The sequence below is a fragment of the Hyperoodon ampullatus genome (genome assembly GCF_949752795.1).
Source record: "Hyperoodon ampullatus genome assembly, chromosome: 15".
NCBI lineage: Eukaryota > Metazoa > Chordata > Mammalia > Artiodactyla > Ziphiidae > Hyperoodon > Hyperoodon ampullatus.
In genome coordinates, this window is record NC_136928.1 from 25,623,259 (window position 1) to 25,647,859 (window position 24,601).

Genomic DNA, 24,601 nt, shown 5'->3' on the forward strand with positions numbered 1-24,601 from the left:
CCTTTTATAAGGTGTGCGGGCGTCGAAGCCTAACCCAAGTCAGTGGGGACATCACGCCACTCGCCGCAGGCAAAACTGCTTTGGTAGGAAGTTTCAACGGGGAAGGACAGGGGGCCGCTTCCGACCCTTTGACTGTGGCAGAAACTACACGTACTATGCACACTGCAACTTTGATATTGGTGACCTAGTGCGAAAAGCACTATTTTCCCCACTGGAGGGCAGAAGGCCTGTGGTGTCAAATTTCCCTGAGACAGGGCTGTTCTCTGTCTTCTCTTCACAGCTAGAGTGCCTTCACGGAGAACAGAGTGTCCTTGGAGAAACAGAGAGCGTCCTGTGCATTCCAGGCGGCATCCCAGATCACCCATTGCGAAAGGGAAATCTCGACCTCTCTCCAGGGTTCAAAGGATCGATCGGATGGCCCATTCACACATTGAGGCGTTCAGCGGTTTTTCCACTGCCTTCTGGAGAAGTACTGCTGGATCCCTAGTATGCTTGTCCTACGGCACCCAGGTCCTCACAGTGTCCCAGGGAACAACACTGCATACAGGATCACCCTTCCTGGCTGACTGAGCAGCACCATGCTACCTAAGGCCTCCGGATCACCAATTGGAAAGCACTGTGAAAGGCAACCCTGTGCTTTTTCTCCAGAGAGCTCGATGGCCAAAACATTCAACAGACTCCCAGAACACAGCACTAGCTCGTCTTTCGTAGGTGTCATGTCAGTGGACCTCAGGGCAGAGAGTGAGCTGCAAGGATAACACACTCCCCTAAGTGTCCGTTCCGGGTGCCCTCACTTGGCGGACCTCTGCCTATGCCACGCACAAAGTAGAGAGGCCCTGCAGTTTTCTAAATGTAGTTAGATTCCCCTTGAACCCTACTACGCTTAGAGAAACTGCGAGGACACGTCGCAGCCTCCCCAAAGCCTTACGTCCCATACACCAGCCACACGATGCCCATCACAACTCACTCGGTTTTGAACTTCATCCAGGAAATGGCCAGAGTGCCCCCTTCTGTCTGTTTTGGCTCGTTGGAAACTGAACGAACTCGGGCAGTTTGGAACGTGCAGCTTGGCAATGTATGTGCATGGTCGCACGTCCCAGCTGTAAGCAGGACCGCTGCAGCCTCCATGCCGCCTGAAATATAGTGCTGCTGCCAGTCTCACGTCCTGGATTGCCCTACGTAGGAAAAGGGCGTTTCCCTGAGGGCAATACGGTGCTTCCAGTTCCCTGCAAGAGGCATGGGAAAGGCGCCAATGCCTAAAGGGAAAACGACACTGCCTGCCAGGCTCTTACTATGGTCCATGTATTGCATTTGGAAGATTGGGCATACATCATTCGCCAGGAAAACCTAGTCCATGGAGTGCCTTCACGTTAGTGAGCTTCTCGGAACTCTGGCATTACTGCGTCCTCCGCATCTCCCAGGAAAGAACACTGAGACCTGAGTAGCCCTTCCTGGGCGACTTCACAACCCTCAGGGATCTTGGGCCTCCGGGCATCTCTCCCTTAACGCGGAGTGGAAAGCAGCCCACTGCTTTCTGCGTTGGAGAGCTAGGTGTCTGAGCTTTCGAAAGTCCACCCAAACACGGGCCCAGCAGGTCTTTTAAGTGTACGGCCAGTGGCTCACAGCACTGCACCAGGGCCACAATGAGAAAACACGCTCCTCAGGGTTTGTCTCGGGAAGCCTCACTGGCCCTCTCTCTAAGCCAAGCAGGCCGTTGACCTTCGAAGCAACCTGACAAAGGCACGGTTTGCCCCTGAAACGCCCAGAGCCCTTTTATAAGGTGTGCGGGCGTCGAAGCCTAACCCAAGTCAGTGGGGACGTCACGCCACTCGCCGCAGGCAGAACTGCCTTGCTACGAAGTTTCAACGGGGAAGGACAGGGGGCCGCTTCCGACCCTTTGACTGTGGCAGAAACTACACGTACTATGCACACTGCAACTTTGATATTGGTGACCTAGTGCGAAAAGCACTATTTTCCCCACTGGAGGGCAGAAGGCCTGTGGTGTCAAATTTCCCTGAGACAGGGCTGTTCTCTGTCTTCTCCTCACAGCTAGAGTGCCTTCACGGAGAGAAGAGTGTCCTTGGAGAAACAGAGAGCGTCCTGTGCATTCCAGGCGGCATCCCAGATCACCCATTGCGAAAGGGAAATCTCGACCTCTCTCCAGGGTTCAAAGGATCGATCGGATGGCCCATTCACACATTGAGGCGTTCAGCGGTTTTTCCACTGCCTTCTGGAGAAGTACTGCTGGATCTCTAGTATGCTTGTCCTACGGCACCCAGGTCCTCACAGTGTCCCAGGGAATAACACTGCATACAGGATCACCCTTCCTGGCTGACTGAGCAGCACCATGCTACCTAAGGCCTCCGGATCACCAATTGGAAAGCACTGTGAAAGGCAACCCTGTGCTTTTTCTCCAGAGAGCTCGATGGCCAAAACATTCAACGGACTCCCAGAACACAGCACTAGCTCGTCTTTCGTAGGTGTCATGTCAGTGGACCTCAGGGCAGAGAGTGAGCTGCAAGGATAACACACTCCCCTAAGTGTCCGTTCCGGGTGCCCTCACTTGGCGGACTTCTGCCTATGCCACGCACAAAGTAGAGAGGCCCTGCAGTTTTCTAAATGTAGATAGATTCCCCTTGAACCCTACTACGCTTAGAGAAACTGCGAGGACACGTCGCAGCCTCCCCAAAGCCTTACGTCCCATACACCAGCCACACGATGCCCATCACAACTCACTCGGTTTTGAACTTCATCCAGGAAGTGGCCAGAGTGCCCCCTTCTGTCTGTTTTGGCTCGCTGGAAACTGAACGAACTCGGGCAGTTTGGAACGTGCAGCTTGGCAATGTATGTGCATGGTCGCACGTCCCAGCTGTAAGCAGGACCGCTGCAGCCTCCATGCCGCCTGAAATATAGTGCTGCTGCCAGTCTCACATCCTGGATTGCCCTACGTAGGAAAAGGGCGTTTCCCTGAGGGCAATACGGTGCTTCCAGTTCCCTGCAAGAGGCATGGGAAAGGCGCCAATGCCTAAAGGGAAAACGACACTGCCTGCCAGGCTCTTACTATGGTCCATGTATTGCATTTGGAAGATTGGGCATACATCATTCGCCAGGAAAACCTCGTCCATGGAGTGCCTTCACGTTAGTGAGCTTCTCGGAACTCTGGCATTACTGCGTCCTCCGCATCTCCCAGGAAAGAACACTGAGACCTGAGTAGCCCTTCCTGGGCGACTTCACAACCCTCAGGGATCTTGGGCCTCCGGGCATCTCTCCCTTAACGCGGAGTGGAAAGGAGCCCACTGCTTTCTTCGTTGGTGGGCTAAGTGTCTGAGCTTTCGAAAGTCCACCCAAACACGGGCCCAGCAGGTCTTTTAAGTGTACGGCCAGTGGCTCACAGCACTGCACCAGGGCCACAATGAGAAAACACGCTCCTCAGGGTTTGTCTCGGGAAGCCTCACTGGCCGTCTCTCTAAGCCAAGCAGGGCGTTGACCTTCAAAGCAACCTGACAAAGGCACGGTTTGCCCCTGAAACGCCCAGAGCCCTTTTATAAGGTGTGCGGGCGTCGAAGCCTAACCCAAGTCAGTGGGGACATCACGCCACTCGCCGCAGGCAAAACTGCTTTGCTACGAAGTTTCAACGGGGAAGGACAGGGGGCCGCTTCCGACCCTTTGACTGTGGCAGAAACTACACGTACTATGCACACTGCAACTTTGATATTGGTGACCTAGTGCGAAAAGCACTATTTTCCCCACTGGAGGGCAGAAGGCCTGTGGTGTCAAATTTCCCTGAGACAGTGCTGTTCTCTGTCTTCTCTTCACAGCTAGAGTGCCTTCACGGAGAACAGAGTGTCCTTGGAGAAACAGAGAGCGTCCTGTGCATTCCAGGCGGCATCCCAGATCACCCATTGCGAAAGGGAACTCTCGACCTCTCTCCAGGGTTCAAAGAATCGATCGGATGGCCCATTCACACTTTGAGGCGTTCAGCCGGTTTTCCACTGCCTTCTGGAGAAGTACTGCTGGATCTCTAGTATGCTTGTCCTACGGCACCCAGGTCCTCACAGTGTCCCAGGGAACAACACTGCGTACAGTATCACCCTTCCTGGCTGACTGAGCAGCACCATGCTACCTAAGGCCTCCGGATCACCAATTGGAAAGCACTGTGAAAGGCAACCCTGTGCTTTTTCTCCAGAGAGCTCGATGGCCAAAACATTCAACAGACTCCCAGAACACAGCACTAGCTCGTCTTTCGTAGGTGTCATGTCAGTGGACCTCAGGGCAGAGCTTGAGCTGCAAGGATGACACACTCCCCTAAGTGTCCGTTCCGGGTGCCCTTACTTGGCAGACCTCTGCCTATGCCATGCACAAAGTAGAGAGGGTCTGCAGTTTTCTAAATGTAGATAGATTCCCCTGAACCCTACTACGCTTAGAGAAACTGCGAGGACACGGCGCAACCTCCCCAAAGCCTTACGTCCCATACACCAGCCACACGTTGCCCATCACCACTCACTCGAATTCGAACTCATCCAGGAAGTGGCCACAGTGCCCCCTTCTGTCTGTTTTGGCTCGCTGGAAACTGAACGTACTCGGGCAGTTTGGAACGTGCAGCTTGGCAATGTATGTGCATGGTCGCACGTCCCAGCTGTAAGCAGGACAGCTGCAGCCTCCATGCCGCCTGAAATATAGTGCTGCTGCCAGTCTCACGTCCTGGATTGCCCTACGTAGGAAAAGGGCGTTTCCCTGAGGGCAATACGGTGCTTCCAGTTCCCTGCAAGAGGCATGGGAAAGGCGCCAATGCCTAAAGGGAAAACGACACTGCCTGCCAGGCTCTTACTATGGTCCATGTATTGCATTTGGAAGATTGGGCATACATCATTCGCCAGGAAAACCTAGTCCATGGAGTGCCTTCACGTTAGTGAGCTTCTCGGAACTCTGGCATTACTGCGTCCTCCGCATCTCCCAGGAAAGAACACTGAGACCTGAGTAGCCCTTCCTGGGCGACTTCACAACCCTCAGGGATCTTGGGCCTCCGGGCATCTCTCCCTTAACGCGGAGTGGAAAGCAGCCCACTGCTTTCTGCGTTGGAGAGCTAGGTGTCTGAGCTTTCGAAAGTCCACCCAAACACGGGCCCAGCAGGTCTTTTAAGTGTACGGCCAGTGGCTCACAGCACTGCACCAGGGCCACAATGAGAAAACACGCTCCTCAGGGTTTGTCTCGGGAAGCCTCACTGGCCCTCTCTCTAAGCCAAGCAGGCCGTTGACCTTCGAAGCAACCTGACAAAGGCACGGTTTGCCCCTGAAACGCCCAGAGCCCTTTTATAAGGTGTGCGGGCGTCGAAGCCTAACCCAAGTCAGTGGGGACGTCACGCCACTCGCCGCAGGCAGAACTGCCTTGCTACGAAGTTTCAACGGGGAAGGACAGGGGGCCGCTTCCGACCCTTTGACTGTGGCAGAAACTACACGTACTATGCACACTGCAACTTTGATATTGGTGACCTAGTGCGAAAAGCACTATTTTCCCCACTGGAGGGCAGAAGGCCTGTGGTGTCAAATTTCCCTGAGACAGGGCTGTTCTCTGTCTTCTCCTCACAGCTAGAGTGCCTTCACGGAGAGAAGAGTGTCCTTGGAGAAACAGAGAGCGTCCTGTGCATTCCAGGCGGCATCCCAGATCACCCATTGCGAAAGGGAAATCTCGACCTCTCTCCAGGGTTCAAAGGATCGATCGGATGGCCCATTCACACATTGAGGCGTTCAGCGGTTTTTCCACTGCCTTCTGGAGAAGTACTGCTGGATCTCTAGTATGCTTGTCCTACGGCACCCAGGTCCTCACAGTGTCCCAGGGAATAACACTGCATACAGGATCACCCTTCCTGGCTGACTGAGCAGCACCATGCTACCTAAGGCCTCCGGATCACCAATTGGAAAGCACTGTGAAAGGCAACCCTGTGCTTTTTCTCCAGAGAGCTCGATGGCCAAAACATTCAACGGACTCCCAGAACACAGCACTAGCTCGTCTTTCGTAGGTGTCATGTCAGTGGACCTCAGGGCAGAGAGTGAGCTGCAAGGATAACACACTCCCCTAAGTGTCCGTTCCGGGTGCCCTCACTTGGCGGACTTCTGCCTATGCCACGCACAAAGTAGAGAGGCCCTGCAGTTTTCTAAATGTAGATAGATTCCCCTTGAACCCTACTACGCTTAGAGAAACTGCGAGGACACGTCGCAGCCTCCCCAAAGCCTTACGTCCCATACACCAGCCACACGATGCCCATCACAACTCACTCGGTTTTGAACTTCATCCAGGAAGTGGCCAGAGTGCCCCCTTCTGTCTGTTTTGGCTCGCTGGAAACTGAACGAACTCGGGCAGTTTGGAACGTGCAGCTTGGCAATGTATGTGCATGGTCGCACGTCCCAGCTGTAAGCAGGACCGCTGCAGCCTCCATGCCGCCTGAAATATAGTGCTGCTGCCAGTCTCACATCCTGGATTGCCCTACGTAGGAAAAGGGCGTTTCCCTGAGGGCAATACGGTGCTTCCAGTTCCCTGCAAGAGGCATGGGAAAGGCGCCAATGCCTAAAGGGAAAACGACACTGCCTGCCAGGCTCTTACTATGGTCCATGTATTGCATTTGGAAGATTGGGCATACATCATTCGCCAGGAAAACCTCGTCCATGGAGTGCCTTCACGTTAGTGAGCTTCTCGGAACTCTGGCATTACTGCGTCCTCCGCATCTCCCAGGAAAGAACACTGAGACCTGAGTAGCCCTTCCTGGGCGACTTCACAACCCTCAGGGATCTTGGGCCTCCGGGCATCTCTCCCTTAACGCGGAGTGGAAAGGAGCCCACTGCTTTCTTCGTTGGTGGGCTAAGTGTCTGAGCTTTCGAAAGTCCACCCAAACACGGGCCCAGCAGGTCTTTTAAGTGTACGGCCAGTGGCTCACAGCACTGCACCAGGGCCACAATGAGAAAACACGCTCCTCAGGGTTTGTCTCGGGAAGCCTCACTGGCCGTCTCTCTAAGCCAAGCAGGGCGTTGACCTTCAAAGCAACCTGACAAAGGCACGGTTTGCCCCTGAAACGCCCAGAGCCCTTTTATAAGGTGTGCGGGCGTCGAAGCCTAACCCAAGTCAGTGGGGACATCACGCCACTCGCCGCAGGCAAAACTGCTTTGCTACGAAGTTTCAACGGGGAAGGACAGGGGGCCGCTTCCGACCCTTTGACTGTGGCAGAAACTACACGTACTATGCACACTGCAACTTTGATATTGGTGACCTAGTGCGAAAAGCACTATTTTCCCCACTGGAGGGCAGAAGGCCTGTGGTGTCAAATTTCCCTGAGACAGTGCTGTTCTCTGTCTTCTCTTCACAGCTAGAGTGCCTTCACGGAGAACAGAGTGTCCTTGGAGAAACAGAGAGCGTCCTGTGCATTCCAGGCGGCATCCCAGATCACCCATTGCGAAAGGGAACTCTCGACCTCTCTCCAGGGTTCAAAGAATCGATCGGATGGCCCATTCACACTTTGAGGCGTTCAGCCGGTTTTCCACTGCCTTCTGGAGAAGTACTGCTGGATCTCTAGTATGCTTGTCCTACGGCACCCAGGTCCTCACAGTGTCCCAGGGAACAACACTGCGTACAGTATCACCCTTCCTGGCTGACTGAGCAGCACCATGCTACCTAAGGCCTCCGGATCACCAATTGGAAAGCACTGTGAAAGGCAACCCTGTGCTTTTTCTCCAGAGAGCTCGATGGCCAAAACATTCAACAGACTCCCAGAACACAGCACTAGCTCGTCTTTCGTAGGTGTCATGTCAGTGGACCTCAGGGCAGAGCTTGAGCTGCAAGGATGACACACTCCCCTAAGTGTCCGTTCCGGGTGCCCTTACTTGGCAGACCTCTGCCTATGCCATGCACAAAGTAGAGAGGGTCTGCAGTTTTCTAAATGTAGATAGATTCCCCTGAACCCTACTACGCTTAGAGAAACTGTGAGGACACGGCGCAACCTCCCCAAAGCCTTACGTCCCATACACCAGCCACACGTTGCCCATCACCACTCACTCGGATTCGAACTCATCCAGGAAGTGGCCAGAGTGCCCCCTTCTGTCTGTTTTGGCTCGCTGGAAACTGAACGTACTCGGGCAGTTTGGAACGTGCAGCTTGGCAATGTATGTGCATGGTCGCACGTCCCAGCTGTAAGCAGGACAGCTGCAGCCTCCATGCCGCCTGAAATATAGTGCTGCTGCCAGTCTCACGTCCTGGATTGCCCTACGTAGGAAAAGGGCGTTTCCCTGAGGGCAATACGGTGCTTCCAGTTCCCTGCAAGAGGCATGGGAAAGGCGCCAATGCCTAAAGGGAAAACGACACTGCCTGCCAGGCTCTTACTATGGTCCATGTATTGCATTTGGAAGATTGGGCATACATCATTCGCCAGGAAAACCTAGTCCATGGAGTGCCTTCACGTTAGTGAGCTTCTCGGAACTCTGGCATTACTGCGTCCTCCGCATCTCCCAGGAAAGAACACTGAGACCTGAGTAGCCCTTCCTGGGCGACTTCACAACCCTCAGGGATCTTGGGCCTCCGGGCATCTCTCCCTTAACGCGGAGTGGAAAGCAGCCCACTGCTTTCTGCGTTGGAGAGCTAGGTGTCTGAGCTTTCAAAAGTCCACCCAAACACGGGCCCAGCAGGTCTTTTAAGTGTACGGCCAGTGGCTCACAGCACTGCACCAGGGCCACAATGAGAAAACACGCTCCTCAGGGTTTGTCTCGGGAAGCCTCACTGGCCCTCTCTCTAAGCCAAGCAGGCCGTTGACCTTCGAAGCAACCTGACAAAGGCACGGTTTGCCCCTGAAACGCCCAGAGCCCTTTTATAAGGTGTGCGGGTGTCGAAGCCTAACCCAAGTCAGTGGGGACGTCACGCCACTCGCCGCAGGCAGAACTGCCTTGCTACGAAGTTTCAACGGGGAAGGACAGGGGGCCGCTTCCGACCCTTTGACTGTGGCAGAAACTACACGTACTATGCACACTGCAACTTTGATATTGGTGACCTAGTGCGAAAAGCACTATTTTCCCCACTGGAGGGCAGAAGGCCTGTGGTGTCAAATTTCCCTGAGACAGGGCTGTTCTCTGTCTTCTCTTCACAGCTAGAGTGCCTTCACGGAGAGAAGAGTGTCCTTGGAGAAACAGAGAGCGTCCTGTGCATTCCAGGCGGCATCCCAGATCACCCATTGCGAAAGGGAAATCTCGACCTCTCTCCAGGGTTCAAAGGAACGGTCGGATGGCCCATTCACACATTGAGGCGTTCAGCGGTTTTTCCACTGCCTTCTGGAGAAGTACTGCTGGATCTCTAGTATGCTTGTCCTACGGCACCCAGGTCCTCACAGTGTCCCAGGGAACAACACTGCGTACAGTATCACCCTTCCTGGCTGACTGAGCAGCACCATGCTACCTAAGGCCTCCGGATCACCAATTGGAAAGCACTGTGAAAGGCAACCCTGTGCTTTTTCTCCAGAGAGCTCGAAGGCCAAAACATTCAACAGACTCCCAGAACACAGCACTAGCTCGTCTTTCGTAGGTGTCATGTCAGTGGACCTCAGGGCAGAGCTTGAGCTGCAAGGATGACACACTCTCCTAAGTGTCCGTTCCGGGTGCCCTTACTTGGCGGACCTCTGCCTATGCCACGCACAAAGTAGAGAGGCCCTGCAGTTTTCTAAATGTAGATAGATTGCCCTGAACCCTACTACGCTTAGAGAAACTGCGAGGACACGTCGCAACCTCCCCAAAGCCTTACGTCCCATACACCAGCCACACGTTGCCCATCACAACTCACTCGGTTTTGAACTTCATCCAGGAAGTGGCCAGAGTGCCCCCTTCTGTCTGTTTTGGCTCGCTGGAAACTGAACGTACTCGGGCAGTTTGGAACGTGCAGCTTGGCAATGTATGTGCATGGTCGCACGTCCCAGCTGTAAGCAGGACCGCTGTAGCCTCCATGCCGCCTGAAATATAGTGCTGCTGCCAGTCTCACGTCCTGGATTGCCCTACGTAGGAAAAGGGCGTTTCCCTGAGGGCAATACGGTGCTTCCAGTTCCCTGCAAGAGGCATGGGAAAGGCGCCAATGCCTAAAGGGAAAACGACACTGCCTGCCAGGCTCTTACTATGGTCCATGTATTGCATTTGGAAGATTGGGCATACATCATTCGCCAGGAAAACCTAGTCCATGGAGTGCCTTCACGTTAGTGAGCTTCTCGGAACTCTGGCATTACTGCGTCCTCTGCATCTCCCAGGAAAGAACACTGAGACCTGAGTAGCCCTTCCTGGGCGACTTCAGAACCCTCAGGGATCTTGGGCCTCCGGGCATCTCTCCCTTAACGCGGAGTGGAAAGCAGCCCACTGCTTTCTTCGTTGGAGAGCTAAGTGTCTGAGCTTTCGAAAGTCCACCCAAACACGGGCCCAGCAGGTCTTTTAAGTGAACGGCCAGTGGCTCACAGCACTGCACCAGGGCCACAATGAGAAAACACGCTCCTCAGGGTTTGTCTCGGGAAGCCTCACTGGCCCTCTCTCTAAGCCAAGCAGGCCGTTGACCTTCGAAGCAACCTGACAAAGGCACGGTTTGCCCCTGAAACGCCCAGAGCCCTTTTATAAGGTGTGCGGGCGTCGAAGCCTAACCCAAGTCAGTGGGGACGTCACGCCACTCGCCGCAGGCAGAACTGCCTTGCTACGAAGTTTCAACGGGGAAGGACAGGGGGCCGCTTCCGACCCTTTGACTGTGGCAGAAACTACACGTACTATGCACACTGCAACTTTGATATTGGTGACCTAGTGCGAAAAGCACTATTTTCCCCACTGGAGGGCAGAAGGCCTGTGGTGTCAAATTTCCCTGAGACAGGGCTGTTCTCTGTCTTCTCTTCACAGCTAGAGTGCCTTCACGGAGAGAAGAGTGTCCTTGGAGAAACAGAGAGCGTCCTGTGCATTCCAGGCGGCATCCCAGATCACCCATTGCGAAAGGGAAATCTCGACCTCTCTCCAGGGTTCAAAGGAACGGTCGGATGGCCCATTCACACATTGAGGCGTTCAGCGGTTTTTCCACTGCCTTCTGGAGAAGTACTGCTGGATCTCTAGTATGCTTGTCCTACGGCACCCAGGTCCTCACAGTGTCCCAGGGAACAACACTGCGTACAGTATCACCCTTCCTGGCTGACTGAGCAGCACCATGCTACCTAAGGCCTCCGGATCACCAATTGGAAAGCACTGTGAAAGGCAACCCTGTGCTTTTTCTCCAGAGAGCTCGAAGGCCAAAACATTCAACAGACTCCCAGAACACAGCACTAGCTCGTCTTTCGTAGGTGTCATGTCAGTGGACCTCAGGGCAGAGCTTGAGCTGCAAGGATGACACACTCTCCTAAGTGTCCGTTCCGGGTGCCCTTACTTGGCGGACCTCTGCCTATGCCACGCACAAAGTAGAGAGGCCCTGCAGTTTTCTAAATGTAGATAGATTCCCCTGAACCCTACTACGCTTAGAGAAACTGAGAGGACACGTCGCAACCTCCCCAAAGGCTTACGTCCCATACACCAGCCACACGTTGCCCATCACAACTCACTCGGTTTCGAACTTCATCCAGGAAGTGGCCAGAGTGCCCCCTTCTGTCTGTTTTGGCTCGCTGGAAACTGAACGTACTCGGGCAGTTTGGAACGTGCAGCTTGGCAATGTATGTGCATGGTCGCACGTCCCAGCTGTAAGCAGGACGGCTGCAGCCTCCATGCCGCCTGAAATATAGTGCTGCTGCCAGTCTCACGTCCTGGATTGCCCTACGTAGGAAAAGGGCGTTTCCCTGAGGGCAATACGGTGCTTCCAGTTCCCTGCAAGAGGCATGGGAAAGGCGCCAATGCCTAAAGGGAAAACGACACTGCCTGCCAGGCTCTTACTATGGTCCATGTATTGCATTTGGAAGATTGGGCATACATCATTCACCAGGAAAACCTAGTCCATGGAGTGCCTTCACGTTAGTGAGCTTCTCGGAACTCTGGCATTACTGCGTCCTCCGCATCTCCCAGGAAAGAACACTGAGACCTGAGTAGCCCTTCCTGGGCGGCTTCACAACCCTCAGGGATCTTGGGCCTCCGGGCATCTCTCCCTTAACGCGGAGTGGAAAGCAGCCCACTGCTTTCTGCGTTGGAGAGCTAAGTGTCTGAGCTTTCGAAAGTCCACCCAAACACGGGCCCAGCAGGTCTTTTAAGTGTACGGCCAGTGGCTCACAGCACTGCACCAGGGCCACAATGAGAAAACACGCTCCTCAGGGTTTGTCTCGGGAAGCCTCACTGGCCCTCTCTCTAAGCCAAGCAGGCCGTTGACCTTCGAAGCAACCTGACAAAGGCACGGTTTGCCCCTGAAACGCCCAGAGCCCTTTTATAAGGTGTGCGGGCGTCGAAGCCTAACCCAAGTCAGTGGGGACGTCACGCCACTCGCCGCAGGCAGAACTGCCTTGCTACGAAGTTTCAACGGGGAAGGACAGGGGGCCGCTTCCGACCCTTTGACTGTGGCAGAAACTACACGTACTATGCACACTGCAACTTTGATATTGGTGACCTAGTGCGAAAAGCACTATTTTCCCCACTGGAGGGCAGAAGGCCTGTGGTGTCAAATTTCCCTGAGACAGGGCTGTTCTCTGTCTTCTCTTCACAGCTAGAGTGCCTTCACGGAGAGAAGAGTGTCCTTGGAGAAACAGAGAGCGTCCTGTGCATTCCAGGCGGCATCCCAGATCACCCATTGCGAAAGGGAAATCTCGACCTCTCTCCAGGGTTCAAAGGATCGGTCGGATGGCCCATTCACACATTGAGGCGTTCAGCGGTTTTTCCACTGCCTTCTGGAGAAGTACTGCTGGATCTCTAGTATGCTTGTCCTACGGCACCCAGGTCCTCACAGTGTCCCAGGGAATAACACTGCATACAGGATCACCCTTCGTGGCTGACTGAGCAGCACCATGCTACCTAAGGCCTCCGGATCACCAATTGGAAAGCACTGTGAAAGGCAACCCTGTGCTTTTTCTCCAGAGAGCTCGATGGCCAAAACATTCAACGGACTCCCAGAACACAGCACTAGCTCGTCTTTCGTAGGTGTCATGTCAGTGGACCTCAGGGCAGAGAGTGAGCTGCAAGGATAACACACTCCCCTAAGTGTCCGTTCCGGCTGCCCTCACTTGGCGGACCTCTGCCTATGCCACGCACAAAGTAGAGAGGCCCTGCAGTTTTCTAAATGTAGATAGATTCCCCTTGAACCCAACTACGCTTAGAGAAACTGCGAGGACACGTCGCAGCTTCCCCAAAGCCTTACGTCCCATACACCAGCCACACGTTGCCCATCACAACTCACTCGGTTTCGAACTTCATCCAGGAAGTGTCCAGAGTGCCCCCTTCTGTCTGTTTTGGCTCGCTGGAAACTGAACGAACTCGGGCAGTTTGGAACGTGCAGCTTGGCAATGTATGTGCATGGTCGCACGTCCCAGCTGTAAGCAGGACCGCTGCAGCCTCCATGCCGCCTGAAATATAGTGCTGCTGCCAGTCTCACGTCCTGGATTGCCCTACGTAGGAAAAGGGCGTTTCCCTGAGGGCAATACGGTGCTTCCAGTTCCCTGCAAGAGGCATGGGAAAGGCGCCAATGCCTAAAGGGAAAACGACACTGCCTGCCAGGCTCTTACTATGGTCCATGTATTGCATTTGGAAGATTGGGCATACATCATTCACCAGGAAAACCTAGTCCATGGAGTGCCTTCACGTTAGTGAGCTTCTCGGAACTCTGGGATTACTGTGTCCTCCGCACCTCCCAGGAAAGAACACTGAGACCTGAGTAGCCCTTCCTGGGCGAATTCACAACCCTCAGGGATCTTGGGACTCCGGGCATCTCTCCCTTAACGCGTAGTGGAAAGCAGCACACTGCTTTCTTCGTTGGAGAGCTAAGTGTCTGAGCTTTCGAAAGTCCACCCAAACACGGGCCCAGCAGGTCTTTTAAGTGTACGGCCAGTGGCTCACAGCACTGCACCAGGGCCACAATGAGAAAACACGCTCCTCAGTGTTTGACTCGGGAAGCCTCACGGGCCGTCTCTCTAAGCCAAGCAGGCCGTTGACCTTCGAAGCAACCTGACAAAGGCACGGTTTGCCCCTGAAACGCCCAGAGCCCTTTTATAAGGTGTGCGGGCGTCGAAGCCTAACCCAAGTCAGTGGGGACATCACGCCACTCGCCGCAGGCAAAACTGCTTTGGTAGGAAGTTTCAACGGGGAAGGACAGGGGGCCGCTTCCGACCCTTTGACTGTGGCAGAAACTACACGTACTATGCACACTGCAACTTTGATATTGGTGACCTAGTGCGAAAAGCACTATTTTCCCCACTGGAGGGCAGAAGGCCTGTGGTGTCAAATTTCCCTGAGACAGGGCTGTTCTCTGTCTTCTCTTCACAGCTAGAGTGCCTTCACGGAGAACAGAGTGTCCTTGGAGAAACAGAGAGCGTCCTGTGCATTCCAGGCGGCATCCCAGATCACCCATTGCGAAAGGGAAATCTCGACCTCTCTCCAGGGTTCAAAGGATCGATCGGATGGCCCATTCACACATTGAGGCGTTCAGCGGTTTTTCCACTGCCTTCTGGAGAAGTACTGCTGGATCCCTAGTATGCTTGTCCTACGGCACCCAGGTCCTCACAGTGTCCCAGGGAACAACACTGCATACAGGATCACCCTTCCTGGCTGACTGAGCAGCACCATGCTACCTAAGGCCTCCGGATCACCAATTGGAAAGCACTGTGAAAGGCAACCCTGTGCTTTTTCTCCAGAGAGCTCGATGGCCAAAACATTCAACAGACTCCCAGAACACAGCACTAGCTCGTCTTTCGTAGGTGTCATGTCAGTGGACCTCAGGGCAGAGAGTGAGCTGCAAGGATAACACACTCCCCTAAGTGTCCGTTCCGGGTGCCCTCACTTGGCGGACCTCTGCCTATGCCACGCACAAAGTAGAGAGGCCCTGCAGTTTTCTAAATGTAGTTAGATTCCCCTTGAACCCTACTACGCTTAGAGAAACTGCGAGGACACGTCGCAGCCTCCCCAAAGCCTTACGTCCCATACACCAGCCACACGATGCCCATCACAACTCACTCGGTTTTGAACTTCATCCAGGAAATGGCCAGAGTGCCCCCTTCTGTCTGTTTTGGCTCGTTGGAAACTGAACGAACTCGGGCAGTTTGGAACGTGCAGCTTGGCAATGTATGTGCATGGTCGCACGTCCCAGCTGTAAGCAGGACCGCTGCAGCCTCCATGCCGCCTGAAATATAGTGCTGCTGCCAGTCTCACGTCCTGCATTGCCCTACGTAGGAAAAGGGCGTTTCCCTGAGGGCAATACGGTGCATCCAGTTCCCTGCAAGAGGCATGGGAAAGGCGCCAATGCCTAAAGGGAAAACGACACTGCCTGCCAGGCTCTTACTATGGTCCATGTATTGCATTTGGAAGATTGGGCATACATCATTCGCCAGGAAAACCTAGTCCATGGAGTGCCTTCACGTTAGTGAGCTTCTCGGAACTCTGGCATTACTGCGTCCTCCGCATCTCCCAGGAAAGAACACTGAGACCTGAGTAGCCCTTCCTGGGCGACTTCACAACCCTCAGGGATCTTGGGCCTCCGGGCATCTCTCCCTTAACGCGGAGTGGAAAGCAGCCCACTGCTTTCTGCGTTGGAGAGCTAGGTGTCTGAGCTTTCGAAAGTCCACCCAAACACGGGCCCAGCAGGTCTTTTAAGTGTACGGCCAGTGGCTCACAGCACTGCACCAGGGCCACAATGAGAAAACACGCTCCTCAGGGTTTGTCTCGGGAAGCCTCACTGGCCCTCTCTCTAAGCCAAGCAGGCCGTTGACCTTCGAAGCAACCTGACAAAGGCACGGTTTGCCCCTGAAACGCCCAGAGCCCTTTTATAAGGTGTGCGGGCGTCGAAGCCTAACCCAAGTCAGTGGGGACGTCACGCCACTCGCCGCAGGCAGAACTGCCTTGCTACGAAGTTTCAACGGGGAAGGACAGGGGGCCGCTTCCGACCCTTTGACTGTGGCAGAAACTACACGTACTATGCACACTGCAACTTTGATATTGGTGACCTAGTGCGAAAAGCACTATTTTCCCCACTGGAGGGCAGAAGGCCTGTGGTGTCAAATTTCCCTGAGACAGGGCTGTTCTCTGTCTTCTCCTCACAGCTAGAGTGCCTTCACGGAGAGAAGAGTGTCCTTGGAGAAACAGAGAGCGTCCTGTGCATTCCAGGCGGCATCCCAGATCACCCATTGCGAAAGGGAAATCTCGACCTCTCTCCAGGGTTCAAAGGATCGATCGGATGGCCCATTCACACATTGAGGCGTTCAGCGGTTTTTCCACTGCCTTCTGGAGAAGTACTGCTGGATCTCTAGTATGCTTGTCCTACGGCACCCAGGTCCTCACAGTGTCCCAGGGAATAACACTGCATACAGGATCACCCTTCCTGGCTGACTGAGCAGCACCATGCTACCTAAGGCCTCCGGATCACCAATTGGAAAGCACTGTGAAAGGCAACCCTGTGCTTTTTCTCCAGAGAGCTCGATGGCCAAAACATTCAACGGACTCCCAGAACACAGCACTAGCTCGTCTTTCGTAGGTGTCATGTCAGTGGACCTCAGGGCAGAGAGTGAGCTGCAAGGATAACACACTCCCCTAAGTGTCCGTTCCGGGTGCCCTCACTTGGCGGACTTCTGCCTATGCCACGCACAAAGTAGAGAGGCCCTGCAGTTTTCTAAATGTAGATAGATTCCCCTTGAACCCTACTACGCTTAGAGAAACTGCGAGGACACGTCGCAGCCTCCCCAAAGCCTTACGTCCCATACACCAGCCACACGATGCCCATCACAACTCACTCGGTTTTGAACTTCATCCAGGAAGTGGCCAGAGTGCCCCCTTCTGTCTGTTTTGGCTCGCTGGAAACTGAACGAACTCGGGCAGTTTGGAACGTGCAGCTTGGCAATGTATGTGCATGGTCGCACGTCCCAGCTGTAAGCAGGACCGCTGCAGCCTCCATGCCGCCTGAAATATAGTGCTGCTGCCAGTCTCACGTCCTGGATTGCCCTACGTAGGAAAAGGGCGTTTCCCTGAGGGCAATACGGTGCTTCCAGTTCCCTGCAAGAGGCATGGGAAAGGCGCCAATGCCTAAAGGGAAAACGACACTGCCTGCCAGGCTCTTACTATGGTCCATGTATTGCATTTGGAAGATTGGGCATACATCATTCGCCAGGAAAACCTCGTCCATGGAGTGCCTTCACGTTAGTGAGCTTCTCGGAACTCTGGCATTACTGCGTCCTCCGCATCTCCCAGGAAAGAACACTGAGACCTGAGTAGCCCTTCCTGGGCGACTTCACAACCCTCAGGGATCTTGGGCCTCCGGGCATCTCTCCCTTAACGCGGAGTGGAAAGCAGCCCACTGCTTTCTTCGTTGGAGGGCTAAGTGTCTGAGCTTTCGAAAGTCCACCCAAACACGGGCCCAGCAGGTCTTTTAAGTGTACGGCCAGTGGCTCACAGCACTGCACCAGGGCCACAATGAGAAAACACGCTCCTCAGGGTTTGTCTCGGGAAGCCTCACTGGCCGTCTCTCTAAGCCAAGCAGGGCGTTGACCTTCAAAGCAACCTGACAAAGGCACGGTTTGCCCCTGAAACGCCCAGAGCCCTTTTATAAGGTGTGCGGGCGTCGAAGCCTAACCCAAGTCAGTGGGGACATCACGCCACTCGCCGCAGGCAAAACTGCTTTGCTACGAAGTTTCAACGGGGAAGGACAGGGGGCCGCTTCCGACCCTTTGACTGTGGCAGAAACTACACGTACTATGCACACTGCAACTTTGATATTGGTGACCTAGTGCGAAAAGCACTATTTTCCCCACTGGAGGGCAGAAGGCCTGTGGTGTCAAATTTCCCTGAGACAGTGCTGTTCTCTGTCTTCTCTTCACAGCTAGAGTGCCTTCACGGAGAACAGAGTGTCCTTGGAGAAACAGAGAGCGTCCTGTGCATTCCAGGCGGCATCCCAGATCACCCATTGCGAAAGGGAACTCTCGACCTCTCTCCAGGGTTCAAAGAATCGATCGGATGGCCCATTCACACTTTGAGGCGTTCAGCCGGTTTTCCACTGCCTTCTGGAGAAGTACTGCTGGATCTCTAGTATGCTTGTCCTACAGCACCCAGGTCCTCACAGTGTCCCAGGGAACAACACTGCGTACAGTATCACCCTTCCTGGCTGACTGAGCAGCACCATGCTACCTAAGGCCTCCGGATCACCAATTGGAAAGCACTGTGAAAGGCAACCCTGTGCTTTTTCTCCAGAGAGCTCGATGGCCAAAACATTCAACAGACTCCCAGAACACAGCACTAGCTCGTCTTTCGTAGGTGTCATGTCAGTGGACCTCAGGGCAGAGCTTGAGCTGCAAGGATGACACACTCCCCTAAGTGTCCGTTCCGGGTGCCCTTACTTGGCAGACCTCTGCCTATGCCATGCACAAAGTAGAGAGGGTCTGCAGTTTTCTAAATGTAGATAGATTCCCCTGAACCCTACTACGCTTAGAGAAACTGCGAGGACACGGCGCAACCTCCCCAAAGCCTTACGTCCCATACACCAGCCACACGTTGCCCATCACCACTCACTCGGATTCGAACTCATCCAGGAAGTGTCCAGAGTGCCCCCTTCTGTCTGTTTTGGCTCGCTGGAAACTGAACGTACTCGGGCAGTTTGGAACGTGCAGCTTGGCAATGTATGTGCATGGTCGCACGTCCCAGCTGTAAGCAGGACAGCTGCAGCCTCCATGCCGCCTGAAATATAGTGCTGCTGCCAGTCTCACGTCCTGGATTGCCCTACGTAGGAAAAGGGCGTTTCCCTGAGGGCAATACGGTGCTTCCAGTTCCCTGCAAGAGGCATGGGAAAGGCGCCAATGCCTAAAGGGAAAACGACACTGCCTGCCAGGCTCTTACTATGGTCCATGTATTGCATTTGGAAGATTGGGCATACATCATTCGCCAGGAAAACCTAGTCCATGGAGTGCCTTCACGTTAGTGAGCTTCTCGGAACTCTGGCATTACTGCGTCCTCCGCATCTCCCAGGAAAGAACACTGAGACCTGAGTAGCCCTTCCTGGGCGACTTCACAACCCTCAGGGATCTTGGGCCTCCGGGCATCTCTCCCTTAACGCGGAGTGGAAAGCAGCCCACTGCTTTCTTCGTTGGAGAGCTAGGTGTCTGAGCTTTCGAAAGTCCACCCAAACACGGGCCCAGCAGGTCTTTTAAGTGTACGGCCAGTGGCTCACAGCACTGCACCAGGGCCACAATGAGAAAACACGCTCCTCAGGGTTTGTCTCGGGAAGCCTCACTGGCCCTCTCTCTAAGCCAAGCAGGCCGTTGACCTTCGAAGCAACCTGACAAAGGCACGGTTTGCCCCTGAAACGCCCAGAGCCCTTTTATAAGGTGTGCGGGTGTCGAAGCCTAACCCAAGTCAGTGGGGACGTCACGCCACTCGCCGCAGGCAGAACTGCCTTGCTACGAAGTTTCAACGGGGAAGGACAGGGGGCCGCTTCCGACCCTTTGACTGTGGCAGAAACTACACGTACTATGCACACTGCAACTTTGATATTGGTGACCTAGTGCGAAAAGCACTATTTTCCCCACTGGAGGGCAGAAGGCCTGTGGTGTCAAATTTCCCTGAGACAGGGCTGTTCTCTGTCTTCTCTTCACAGCTAGAGTGCCTTCACGGAGAGGAGTGTCCTTGGAGAAACAGAGAGCGTCCTGTGCATTCCAGGCGGCATCCCAGATCACCCATTGCGAAAGGGAAATCTCGACCTCTCTCCAGGGTTCAAAGGAACGGTCGGATGGCCCATTCACACATTGAGGCGTTCAGCGGTTTTTCCACTGCCTTCTGGAGAAGTACTGCTGGATCTCTAGTATGCTTGTCCTACGGCACCCAGGTCCTCACAGTGTCCCAGGGAACAACACTGCGTACAGTATCACCCTTCCTGGCTGACTGAGCAGCACCATGCTACCTAAGGCCTCCGGATCACCAATTGGAAAGCACTGTGAAAGGCAACCCTGTGCTTTTTCTCCAGAGAGCTCGAAGGCCAAAACATTCAACAGACTCCCAGAACACAGCACTAGCTCGTCTTTCGTAGGTGTCATGTCAGTGGACCTCAGGGCAGAGCTTGAGCTGCAAGGATGACACACTCTCCTAAGTGTCCGTTCCGGGTGCCCTTACTTGGCGGACCTCTGCCTATGCCACGCACAAAGTAGAGAGGCCCTGCAGTTTTCTAAATGTAGATAGATTCCCCTGAACCCTACTACGCTTAGAGAAACTGCGAGGACACGTCGCAACCTCCCCAAAGGCTTACGTCCCATACACCATCCAGGCGGCATCCCAGATCACCCATTGCGAAAGGGTAATCTCGACCTCTCTCCAGGGTTCAAAGGATCGGTCGGATGGCCCATTCACACATTGAGGCGTTCAGCGGTTTTTCCACTGCCTTCTGGAGAAGTACTGCTGGATCACTAGTATGCTTGTCCTACGGCACCCAGGTCCTCACAGTGTCCCAGGGAATAACACTGCATACAGGATCACCCTTCGTGGCTGACTGAGCAGCACCATGCTACCTAAGGCCTCCGGATCACCAATTGGAAAGCACTGTGAAAGGCAACCCTGTGCTTTTTCTCCAGAGAGCTCGATGGCCAAAACCTTCAACGGACTCCCAGAACACAGCACTAGCTCGTCTTTCGTAGGTGTCATGTCAGTGGACCTCAGGGCAGAGAGTGAGCTGAAAGGATAACACACTCCCCTAAGTGTCCGTTCCGGCTGCCCTCACTTGGCGGACCTCTGCCTATGCCACGCACAAAGTAGAGAGGCCCTGCAGTTTTCTAAATGTAGATAGATTCCCCTTGAACCCTACTACGCTTAGAGAAACTGCGAGGACACGTCGCCCCTTCCCCAAAGCCTTACGTCCCATACACCAGCCACACGTTGCCCATCACAACTCACTCGGTTTCGAACTTCATCCAGGAAGTGGCCAGAGTGCCCCCTTCTGTCTGTTTTGGCTCGCTGGAAACTGAACGAACTCGGGCAGTTTGGAACGTGCAGCTTGGCAATGTATGTGCATGGTCGCACGTCCCAGCTGTAAGCAGGACCGCTGCAGCCTCCATGCCGCCTGAAATATAGTGCTGCTGCCAGTCTCACGTCCTGGATTGCCCTACGTAGGAAAAGGGCGTTTCCCTGAGGGCAATACGGTGCTTCCAGTTCCCTGCAAGAGGCATGGGAAAGGCGCCAATGCCTAAAGGGAAAACGACACTGCCTGCCAGGCTCTTACTATGGTCCATGTATTGCATTTGGAAGATTGGGCATACATCATTCACCAGGAAAACCTAGTCCATGGAGTGCCTTCACGTTAGTGAGTTTCTCGGAACTCTGGGATTACTGTGTCCTCCGCACCTCCCAGGAAAGAACACTGAGACCTGAGTAGCCCTTCCTGGGCGAATTCACAACCCTCAGGGATCTTGGGCCTCCGGGCATCTCTCCCTTAACGCGTAGTGGAAAGCAGCACACTGCTTTCTTCGTTGGAGAGCTAAGTGTCTGAGCTTTCGAAAGTCCACCCAAACACGGGCCCAGCAGGTCTTTTAAGTGTACGGCCAGTGGCTCACAGCACTGCACCAGGGCCACAATGAGAAAACACGCTCCTCAGTGTTTGACTCGGGAAGCCTCACGGGCCGTCTCTCTAAGCCAAGCAGGCCGTTGACCTTCGAAGCAACCTGACAAAGGCACGGTTTGCCCCTGAAACGCCCAGAGCCCTTTTATAAGGTGTGCGGGCGTCGAAGCCTAACCCAAGTCAGTGGGAACATCACGCCACTAGCCGCAGGCAAAACTGCTTTGGTAGGAAGTTTCAACGGGGAAGGACAGGGGGCCGCTTCCGACCCTTTGACTGTGGCAGAAACTACACGTACTATGCACACTGCAACTTTGATATTGGTGACCTAGTGCGAAAAGCACTATTTTCCCCACTGGAGGGCAGAAGGCCTGTGGTGTCAAATTTCCCTGAGACAGGGCTGTTCTCTGTCTTCTCTTCACAGCTAGAGTGCCTTCACGGAGAACAGAGTGTCCTTGGAGAAACAGAGAGCGTCCTGTGCATTCCAGGCGGCATCCCAGATCACCCATTGCGAAAGGGAAATCTCGACCTCTCTCCAGGGTTCAAAGGATCGATCGGATGGCCCATTCACACATTGAGGCGTTCAGCGGTTTTTCCACTGCCTTCTGGAGAAGTACTGCTGGATCCCTAGTATGCTTGTCCTACGGCACCCAGGTCCTCACAGTGTCCCAGGGAACAACACTGCATACAGGATCACCCTTCCTGGCTGACTGAGCAGCACCATGCTACCTAAGGCCTCCGGATCACCAATTGGAAAGCACTGTGAAAGGCAACCCTGTGCTTTTTCTCCAGAGAGCTCGATGGCCAAAACATTCAACAGACTCCCAGAACACAGCACTAGCTCGTCTTTCGTAGGTGTCATGTCAGTGGACCTCAGGGCAGAGAGTGAGCTGCAAGGATAACACACTCCCCTAAGTGTCCGTTCCGGGTGCCCTCACTTGGCGGACCTCTGCCTATGCCACGCACAAAGTAGAGAGGCCCTGCAGTTTTCTAAATGTAGTTAGATTCCCCTTGAACCCTACTACGCTTAGAGAAACTGCAAGGACACGTCGCAGCCTCCCCAAAGCCTTACGTCCCATACACCAGCCACACGATGCCCATCACAACTCACTCGGTTTTGAACTTCATCCAGGAAATGGCCAGAGTGCCCCCTTCTGTCTGTTTTGGCTCGTTGGAAACTGAACGAACTCGGGCAGTTTGGAACGTGCAGCTTGGCAATGTATGTGCATGGTCGCACGTCCCAGCTGTAAGCAGGACCGCTGCAGCCTCCATGCCGCCTGAAATATAGTGCTGCTGCCAGTCTCACGTCCTGGATTGCCCTACGTAGGAAAAGGGCGTTTCCCTGAGGGCAATACGGTGCTTCCAGTTCCCTGCAAGAGGCATGGGAAAGGCGCCAATGCCTAAAGGGAAAACGACACTGCCTGCCAGGCTCTTACTATGGTCCATGTATTGCATTTGGAAGATTGGGCATACATCATTCGCCAGGAAAACCTAGTCCATGGAGTGCCTTCACGTTAGTGAGCTTCTCGGAACTCTGGCATTACTGCGTCCTCCGCATCTCCCAGGAAAGAACACTGAGACCTGAGTAGCCCTTCCTGGGCGACTTCACAACCCTCAGGGATCTTGGGCCTCCGGGCATCTCTCCCTTAACGCGGAGTGGAAAGCAGCCCACTGCTTTCTGCGTTGGAGAGCTAGGTGTCTGAGCTTTCGAAAGTCCACCCAAACACGGGCCCAGCAGGTCTTTTAAGTGTACGGCCAGTGGCTCACAGCACTGCACCAGGGCCACAATGAGAAAACACGCTCCTCAGGGTTTGTCTCGGGAAGCCTCACTGGCCCTCTCTCTAAGCCAAGCAGGCCGTTGACCTTCGAAGCAACCTGACAAAGGCACGGTTTGCCCCTGAAACGCCCAGAGCCCTTTTATAAGGTGTGCGGGCGTCGAAGCCTAACCCAAGTCAGTGGGGACGTCACGCCACTCGCCGCAGGCAGAACTGCCTTGCTACGAAGTTTCAACGGGGAAGGACAGGGGGCCGCTTCCGACCCTTTGACTGTGGCAGAAACTACACGTACTATGCACACTGCAACTTTGATATTGGTGACCTAGTGCGAAAAGCACTATTTTCCCCACTGGAGGGCAGAAGGCCTGTGGTGTCAAATTTCCCTGAGACAGGGCTGTTCTCTGTCTTCTCCTCACAGCTAGAGTGCCTTCACGGAGAGAAGAGTGTCCTTGGAGAAACAGAGAGCGTTCTGTGCATTCCAGGCGGCATCCCAGATCACCCATTGCGAAAGGGAAATCTCGACCTCTCTCCAGGGTTCAAAGGATCGATCGGATGGCCCATTCACACATTGAGGCGTTCAGCGGTTTTTCCACTGCCTTCTGGAGAAGTACTGCTGGATCTCTAGTATGCTTGTCCTACGGCACCCAGGTCCTCACAGTGTCCCAGGGAATAACACTGCATACAGGATCACCCTTCCTGGCTGACTGAGCAGCACCATGCTACCTAAGGCCTCCGGATCACCAATTGGAAAGCACTGTGAAAGGCAACCCTGTGCTTTTTCTCCAGAGAGCTCGATGGCCAAAACATTCAACGGACTCCCAGAACACAGCACTAGCTCGTCTTTCGTAGGTGTCATGTCAGTGGACCTCAGGGCAGAGAGTGAGCTGCAAGGATAACACACTCCCCTAAGTGTCCGTTCCGGGTGCCCTCACTTGGCGGACTTCTGCCTATGCCACGCACAAAGTAGAGAGGCCCTGCAGTTTTCTAAATGTAGATAGATTCCCCTTGAACCCTACTACGCTTAGAGAAACTGCGAGGACACGTCGCAGCCTCCCCAAAGCCTTACGTCCCATACACCAGCCACACGATGCCCATCACAACTCACTCGGTTTCGAACTTCACCCAGGAAGTGGCCAGAGTGCCCCCTTCTG